Source organism: Pinus tabuliformis, chromosome 3_2, assembly GCF_031772625.1.
Source record: "Pinus tabuliformis cultivar Carrire ecotype Pingquan chromosome 3_2, CPIR1, whole genome shotgun sequence".
NCBI lineage: Eukaryota > Viridiplantae > Streptophyta > Pinopsida > Pinales > Pinaceae > Pinus > Pinus tabuliformis.
In genome coordinates, this window is record NC_142302.1 from 820,429,479 (window position 1) to 820,438,593 (window position 9,115).

Here is a 9,115-nt window from a genome sequence, read left to right on the forward strand (position 1 = left end):
CTCCAAAGGGTCATATCTCCATACAAAACTCCTTTGGAATTGCATTCTCTGCAGGATCAGGTCTGCTTCTTTCCCTGCCTCTCTAGAATTGCATATGAAGGGGCCTAACTGGTCTTTGATTTTGAAATGGGCCTTCTTATTGGTAGTGACAAAGTTGACTTCATCTGCATTGATGATTTGTCTATAATATTCTAAGGCAAACAACCTCATTGGGAGGTATCTTGGCAGCTTATGTGGTGCTAGCAGACAGCCATATATTCTTATCTCAGTGTGGTGTTGGTAGAGGTACCAATCACCCACTTTGGTTTGCTTGGAAAGTTGGAGGACTCTTTTATCTCTGGACTAATCCTAGGTGGAGGATTTCCAGTGAGTATGGTCATGATTGGATGCATGAAAGAATCTATAAAATCTGAGTATGTATATGGTGATCCAAACTCATGGAAAAGTGGGGTCCAAAAAATAACAGGCTGGTCCCTGGTGTCAAGCTTTTATAGGGTAAAAGGAAACTTCTCTTACTAATAATACAAAAATAGATGGTACAATATAGAGGATTATTTGAAAACTCTCTCATTGCCCATTCTTGTGAACTACTCATGGATTTTATCAGCTATGAAACTGGCAAAGTCATATATGGTTGCAGGAGGCTTCCCTGGGGTATAAATAGACATGATGGCAAGAATAATTTCATCAATGTATTCACTTGTAGTGTACCCCAAAACACAGGATATCATGGTTACAATGTACTAACCCCATTTGGAGAAAATAGTTGATACATATGGAGGGGGGTCCTTAGGGATGTGTTTTTCCTCTCTAATGAAGGTTTGGAACAACTGGGCTAGTTTTACAGGGCTTAGCTTGGGATACTGGTCCAACAAGTCTCCATTTGAGAGTGGAGTTAGGTTTGGTCCTGGTTGGAAGTTCAAAATTTCATTTATAGACTCAGTTGTGACAGTGAATAGAACCTTCTGGTCATGAGACATGATGGCTTTGTGGCTGGGGACATAGCATGTATAGCACATATGAACAATTTCTGGAAAGATATGGACTTGGGGGAACTGGTATCTGGGTAAATTGGACTCCCAAAGGCCAATATCATCTGTATGGTTCAAGTGTCTGTCTTTGCTGAGATAATGGATTTTGAGGAGGAGCTCTGTTGCAATGGTATCTTTGATTTGGAAATCCCTGTTAGCCAGGGGAAGGTGGTTCAGGTCTAAGTGAGGTGTAGAGATGGGCCTTACATCCATTACAATTGGGGTAGCCATATTTAGTTCTTGTGGATTTGAGTTTGGTTGGTATTTGGATTCTTTTTGGGCAACAGGAGGTTTTGTAAAATGTTTAGGTTCACAGTGTTGTAATTAAAGTAAAATTGATTGATTTTACTTAATTAACAGAGTATTGAGGTTGCAATTATTTGGAATTTTGACAAAGGAACTGGTATTTTAGGTTGAAATACCTGGAAATGGGTGAAAATAGCGATTGATGCCAGCTGCAGAGATTGGTGTGGTCTTGGTCGATCTGAAAAGGTTGGCTTGGCTGTCTGCAGCATCTCCTAGAGTCGAATTGGAAGTCTATGGGTGATTTCAATGTTTACAGTGGTCGCAATGGTTTACACATCTTACAAAGAGAATGCACGAAAAAAAGAGCAAAAGAGCACTTCGTAGATTTTATAGAAAAATCATTAATTTTGGTGGGTTTTTGCTTTCAGATGAATAGTTAACGACTTTTTGGTTGAGCAGGGGAAGCGGTTTTGGAGGGCCATCGCACCGCTTTTGTGGTGCAGGCGTTATTCGAGAGGGGTCACCCGATGCCATTCATCATCTGACACGTAGCATCAAGGGCCAAGAGAAAAAGCACTTTACCTGGTGGTTATAGTTCAGCCATCGGACGTGGCCGATATGGTTGTGTGCCGTAAGATGTGGGGGAGGGATGATCAATGATAGTCAGGTGATGGAGTTGCACAAAGATTTAAAGAAAATTTTTTCTGGGGGGGCCCATGGGTCTAATCACTAGCAATATGGGATTAGCTTAAGACTTAAACTCATTCTTAACTGATCAGGGCGCTTTAATGGATGATTAAGCAATGGGGCGGGGTTTAAATATATTTTTTGGGATATGGGGGTGATTATATAGTTTATAATTAAACTAAGGGGTGGGTTATTTACATAAAGGAATTAATTAATATATGGGATAATGGGTTTTTCAAGAATTTTTATATATTCTAAATTAGAAAATTAATATGAGGTGAAACGAGCGGAAGGGTTATAACGCATAAGTATATGAAATTTTATGTGCTTTACATACACTTCGCACATAGGATAAAATGCATTTGGTGGGATTTTTTGGTGAAATAGGATTTACATGGGGGTGAGTCACTTTTCCTAGGTAAAGGGTGTCAACCATAGGAAAGTGTGGTTTTTATTAGGGAAATGAGGGGAAATGAAAGGGGGTGATTTTTTGATGAAGGGGAGTCTAGCACTTATGCCCATGAGTCATCAAGTCAAGGGTCCGGTCCCTCCAAAATTCAGAGAAATGCTCTGAGCCCCTTTGACTTAAGGAATTTTACGTACTAGAACTTATTTATGGGAAATTAGTGAAGAAAGGGGGAAAAGGAAGGAGGGGATGTTAAATAAACCATATTGTGAACCATTTTCTTTGTTTTGTTTGCTTCTTATGCATATTTGAAAGATTAATTTTAAATAATGACATAAGTGCTTTTGTGTAATCACATGATATTTTTGGAACCTTTCTACTACTTACCCATTTACTCATCCTACCATTTTTTCTTCACTTTATTTGGGTGCATTGAGGCTAGCAAACCCTTATCAATCTTTTTCTTTTCTTTACAATGTAAACTATCTAATTCTAACCTTATATCATCCAAGGGCTCAAATTGTAGAAATTTTGAATAATTAAGTACTTATTCATAGAGATTATCCCGATTATACACTATTGCGGAATACATGCACAATACATAACCTCCTCTACGTTGATCATCAATTTAGCAGCATCAAAAACAATGAAACATCAATCACATGCACACATTAACATAGTATGTAACCCGAGGAAAGCATACAAATGAAAACCCCACACTATCTGTATATTATAATGATTGAGAACATGTAACAATATATAGTACAATACTCCTCACAAGTACTCAGTACTATCTCCACCTGTTACACACAAAACTAGCTTAGATCCGAACAAGTCACAGGTTCAAATCTCCACCGCTGCTTTGCCTGCCTCCACTGCAAAATCCAAAGTGAAAATCACGTGAGCATAGGCTACAATTAGCTTGGTATTGGCCCACACTGCGCAGTCCTCATTGGCATAACTCAATCCCATTGATTGTGTGCAAGATCTTATGCACAACTATAGTCACAACTGATAGCAATCTCAACCTCTAACACCTGTCTCCACTGAAATGTACATGCACTGAGTTAACTGATGTATTCTTCAGTTGATTTATGAGTTAATAATTAGTGAATTAATTTATAATTTAATTCACACAACTCATCACTAGAGTATTCTTTAGTTAGACTAAAAATACAACTAGTTCAACCAAGTCAAACTGAACACAACTCCATCAACTCCACAATCAACTCCACCAAACTCAACCACATGAGTTCTAACTGAAGTCCTGCATGCAATAGCTCATCTGACCCATAAGAAAAGTGTATTTCCTTCTGACAGCTACATGTGCCACATCTGTAGCTCAAACTGATGTGCTCCAAGAGGATAAGATAATGTTTATAGTCCAAATATTATTATGAGACAATAATATTTGATTTTTCTATTTTTAGCCTGGCAGTCTAAAAATAGAAACCTTCCCATATGTCTAAAAATAGAAGTCCATCTATTTTTACCCCAACATGACCAATCATCCACAAATAACATACTGCAAGTCATAGACCATGATCCATATGTCTAAAAATAGACATAGTCTAAAAATAGACTTTGCGCCAAAAATAGCCTGCGGGACCACTTAGTGAAGGCGACTCCTTTCCACTAAGCTCCATCATCTTGTTGCAATTACAACACTCCCTCTCAACAAGATATGGATTATCTGCAACCCCTATCCTGAAACTCTGGAATGTTCTGCATGCAACACATTTTCCCGGTCCACTTGCTCCAACAACACTAGGAACAAAAACACTCCCAACTGACCACTCTGTTGGGCTAGGAACATACTCTGATGCTGAAGCTATACCTACTGCTAACAAGTGCTCCCTCTCTGACATCTGCGCTACTACAACATCTCCATGCATCTCGCACCATTGCACACTTCTCTCTGCCACCTAACACTGTTCAAAACACTTGTGCCTCTCGCATTGCTGCAGCCTGCTAGCTATGCGCTGTCCTAGGATTCCCTACACCGTCGCTCTCTCTGCCGCTCCATCTGCATCTGTCTCTACCCAATCAGTCAGTTCCCGCTACTCCACATCGGGGCTCCCGTAGCAAGGTCTCATCCAAGAGGTTGGGTACATCAAGGATCCTGCCCCTCCTCCTTGGGACGATCAATCCACATCACCCCACCTCCTACCTGGAGGTATGGCTGCATGCGATCCCTTAGCCCACTTGGCTCGAAGTTTCCCCCTACTGGAGGTCTTTGCATGAGTAGATGTCTCTACTCGATCTCCTCTCAGCTTTCCTTGTTGTGGCTGCTCCACAACCTCCTGAAGCTACTGCACCAATCGTGGCTCCTCCACAATCGTCTGAGACTTCTTCTGGCTCTACATGTTGAGAGGTAATATACCCTCCCTCTCAACCACCAAGTCTCCATCAGTTTCCTTGCTACTCAAGGCTTTACATGCATCTTGAACCTCAAGAGCATACAGGTTCTTTACCCGTGAACCAATCTGCTTCACTTATCTAGTGATGATGTGTCTAAGGAAAACCTTTCCCTTACTGAAGACTACATCATAGCCTCTGTCTTCCAGCATCGTGATCGACACCAATTTTCTCTCCAGTCCTGATACATACTTGACATCGGTCAAGGTAAGGCGAGCTCCATGCTCCCTCTGAAAAATAACCGTGCCTACACCTCAGACACTATACTTCTCATCATTACCCATCGCTATGAGTATCTGGAGATCTTTCTCCTCCAAAGTACTGAACAAACTCTTGTCACCAGTCATGTGGAAAGAAGCTCCACTGTCAAGAAACCAACCACTTCCCACCATGGATGAAACCATGCATACGAAGAGTGTGAAATCCAACTCAAACTGTGAAGCAAGTGCCTCACCTTCAGATCCTTCCTTGGATCCCTTCTTGGACTTCTTCTTTGGGCAATTAGTAGCATAATGGCCCAACTCATGAAAACGAAAGCATCGCACTTTCGATTTGTCAACCTTCTTCCCATCATTAGAAGAACTGGATTCGGAGAGAGAACCCTTCTCCTTCCCCTTCTTCACCTTACTCACTAAGGTACAGTTCTCTTCATCATGCATGGATGAAGAACTGTCTCTGGCGCTCCGTCTGATCTCCTCTTGCACAAGATCTGACCAAAGTCTCTCCCATCATGGGAATTTCTCCCTACCATTGACAGAGTCCTGATAGGAATGCCAACTCTTCGGAAGACCAAGGAGAGCCAAGCTCACCAAGTCCTCATCATCGACAGTCACCCCCACACTTCCCAGCTCATCCCGACATTGGATGAACTTCATGAGATACCTGGGCATACTGTCTCCATTCTCACACTTAATGTTTCTGAGTTTATCCTTGAGCGCCAACTTCCTTTGGTCACTCTTGCTTTGGAGTAGATCTGTCAATGCTTTGCACATCAAGTATGGAGAAGCCTTTCCATGCAGGCTGGACACAATGTGATCCTTCACGCCCTCCAACAGAATCCTTCGACACTTTGCTGTCTTCTTTTGCCAAGCCAAGGCTTCAGTAGCATCAGTAGGTTTTGGGACCTCAGCCTCTATGAACTCCTTCAACCCATTTTCATCTAACACCGCCTCCATCTTGTCTTTCCATGCAATATAATTTGAGCTGCCTTCAAGGGCATACTCCAATCGCAATTCGTTGAAAGATATTTCAACTTTGACACCAAGAAAACACTGTTGCAAATTCGAATTCCACCAGCTCAAAACTCAACCGCTTCTGATCTAAAATTCGCGAGAACAAAGTATTTCTCGTCTAGAGATTGACTGTATTGGATTTTACCGGATATCTCACCTTCCAAAGGAAGGATGAATCCAGAGGCTACCTAGCCCGATTACATACTCTACCTGAAGAAATAAAATGTAAACACATTCTGAATAGTAGATCTAATGATCAACAGCTCTTATACCATGCAGAAATTTTGAATAATTAAGTACTTATTCACAGAGATTATCCCAATTATACACTATCGTAGAATACATGCACAATACATAACCTCCTCTACGTTGATCATCAATTTAGTAGCATCAAAAACAATGAAACATCAATCGCATGCACACATTAACACAGTATGTAACCCGGGGAAAGCATACAGCTGAAAACCCCACACTATCTGTATATTATAATGATTGATAACATGTAACAATATATAGTACAATACTCCTCACAAGTACTCAATACTATCTCCACCTGTTACACACAAAACTAGCTCAGATCCGAACAAGTCACAGGTTCAAATCTCCACCGCTGCTTTGCCTACCTCCACTGCACAATCCAAAGTGAAAATCACGTGAGCACAGGCTACAATTAGCTTGGTATTGGCCCACACTGCGCAATCCTCATTGGCATAACTCAATCCCATTGATTGTGTAAGATCTTATGCACAACTATAGTCATAACTGATAGCAATCTCAACCTCTAACACCTGTCTCCACTGAACTGTACATGCACTGAGTTAACTGATGTATTCTTCAGTTTCTTTATGAGTTAATAATTAGTGAATTAATTTATAATTTAATTCACACAACTCATCACTAGAGTATTCTTTAGTTAGACTAAAAATACAACTAGTTCAACCAAGTCAAACTGAACACAACTCCATCAACTCCACAATCAACTCCACCAAACTCAATCACATGAGTTCTAACTGAAGTCCTGCATTCAATAGCTCAACTGACCCATAAGAAAAGTGCATTTCCTTCTGACAGCTGCATGTGCCATATTTGTAGCTCAAACTGAAGTGCTCTAAGAGGATAAGATAATGTTTATAGTCCAAATATTATTATGAGACAATAATATTTGACTTTTCTATTTTTAGCCTGGCAGTCTAAAAATAGAAACCTGCCCATATGTCTAAAAATAGAAGTCCACCTATTTTTACCAACATGACCAATCATCCACAAATAACATACTGCAAGTCATAGACCATGATCCATATGTCTAAAAATAGAGATAGTCTAAAAATAGACTTTGCACCAAAAGTAGCCTGCGGGACCACTTAGTGAAGGCGACTCCTTTCCACTAAGCTCCATCATCTTGTTGCATTTTCAACACAAATTAAACTGATGAGCTCCTTTTATTTACTCTACTTATCTAATGATCTGTCAAGATTACACTTTTTGGTCAGATTTTATTCTCTAACTATAAACATAAAATTTAAAACATGAAATAGCCAAGTTTAAACAATTTGACTATCATGGATTGTGGCATGAATTACAAATTGGACACAATCATTTATTATGCATAAAAGTAAATATTAGTGGCATTTTGAATTTTTCACTTTCATGGTCTGTTTGTCTTTTGGGGTTAATATATTTTCATTTTTTGGACCTTTTCTTATTTTTTTGTCCTTTGATTGTTCTTTTAGGACATACCCTCTTTACATTTTTTTTTTTTAAATTTTCAATATTAGAAAACATTTGCAAAAGGCAAAGGTATGTACAATATTACAAGGCTTAACCTTAGTCATTCAAAATTATGACTCCTATTGGTATAGGAACCTAACAGTGGCTCCACTTGGGGATGGCATTTCCTGTTGAAATGTCAAGAACTTTGTATATTAGTAGCCTTTGAATCGTTGTTGATGTTACCTTGCAATATTTTCCTTTGTGCCTCTACATTATTGATACTTATGGCAGTAAATCCTTAAAGCTTAAGGCCTTCTCTTTGGGCTTCAACTTCAAAAATCACCATCCAATCCAATGTAGACCTTTGAAAATAAAGTATGTACAAATGGGAAATAAAATCAATAGTTAGGTTCAAAATAGTGTTTGAGCGTTCGACCATTCACAAGTCCACCTTCTCCTTCTGTACCATCCATTTCCCTTAGGAAGAAAGCATTATTACCTCTGAAAGCATAAATGACATATGGGACTTTCCATAGGAAATCAAATTTCCCATGTTTACCTTTATCTTCCCTCCTTGAATCCCACTTTAGGACTTTGTCACCAAGGTAGAAATCTTCAGCCTTGGTTCTCTTATCAAAAATCTTTTTAATCCTTTCCTGCACAACTTGAGACCTGATATATACCTCCTCCCTGGTTTGTTGAAGATGAATTGTTTTGTTGATTCTTCTTTGGATACTATTTGGTTCAACCTGTAATTCTTGAAGCAACTTCATCACTGGTGTTCCTAAGGAAGATGGAAAAATAGCTTCCATTACATAAACTAGTTGATAGGGAGAAGTGCCAATTGATTTCTTAGTGGTTAGTATGTCTGCCCATAAGGCATTGACTAGATTTTTGTTCCACGTTTTCTTATTGTCCTTAAGTAACTTCTTGATGATGTTTACCAAGCTTTTGTTTGAGGATTCCGCCAGTCCATTTCTTGGAGGGTAATAGGTTGTGGAATGGCCCAGGGTTATATGATACTTGTTGCAGAAATCCATCATTCTTTTAGATTTAAGGGCTGTTGCATTGTCAGTAATGAGCTTAGTTGGACATCCAAATCTTGATAGAATATTGGTTTCAACGAAGGTTATGATAACAGTGTTCGTGGCTTGCCTTGAAGGTATGTCCTCTATCCATTTTGTGAAATAGTCTATGGCTATGAGGATCCATTTGTGTTGGGAAGAGGAAGGTGGTTGAATTTCACCAATGAAGTCTAAACCCCATTGTTGAAAAGGTATTTCAACAGAGATTGGCTTGAGGGGTAAAGGTAAAAGCTTTTTCTTTCCCTCAAAAATTTGACATTTGTGACAGGAGGTCACATATTTCTTGACATCAGAAAACAA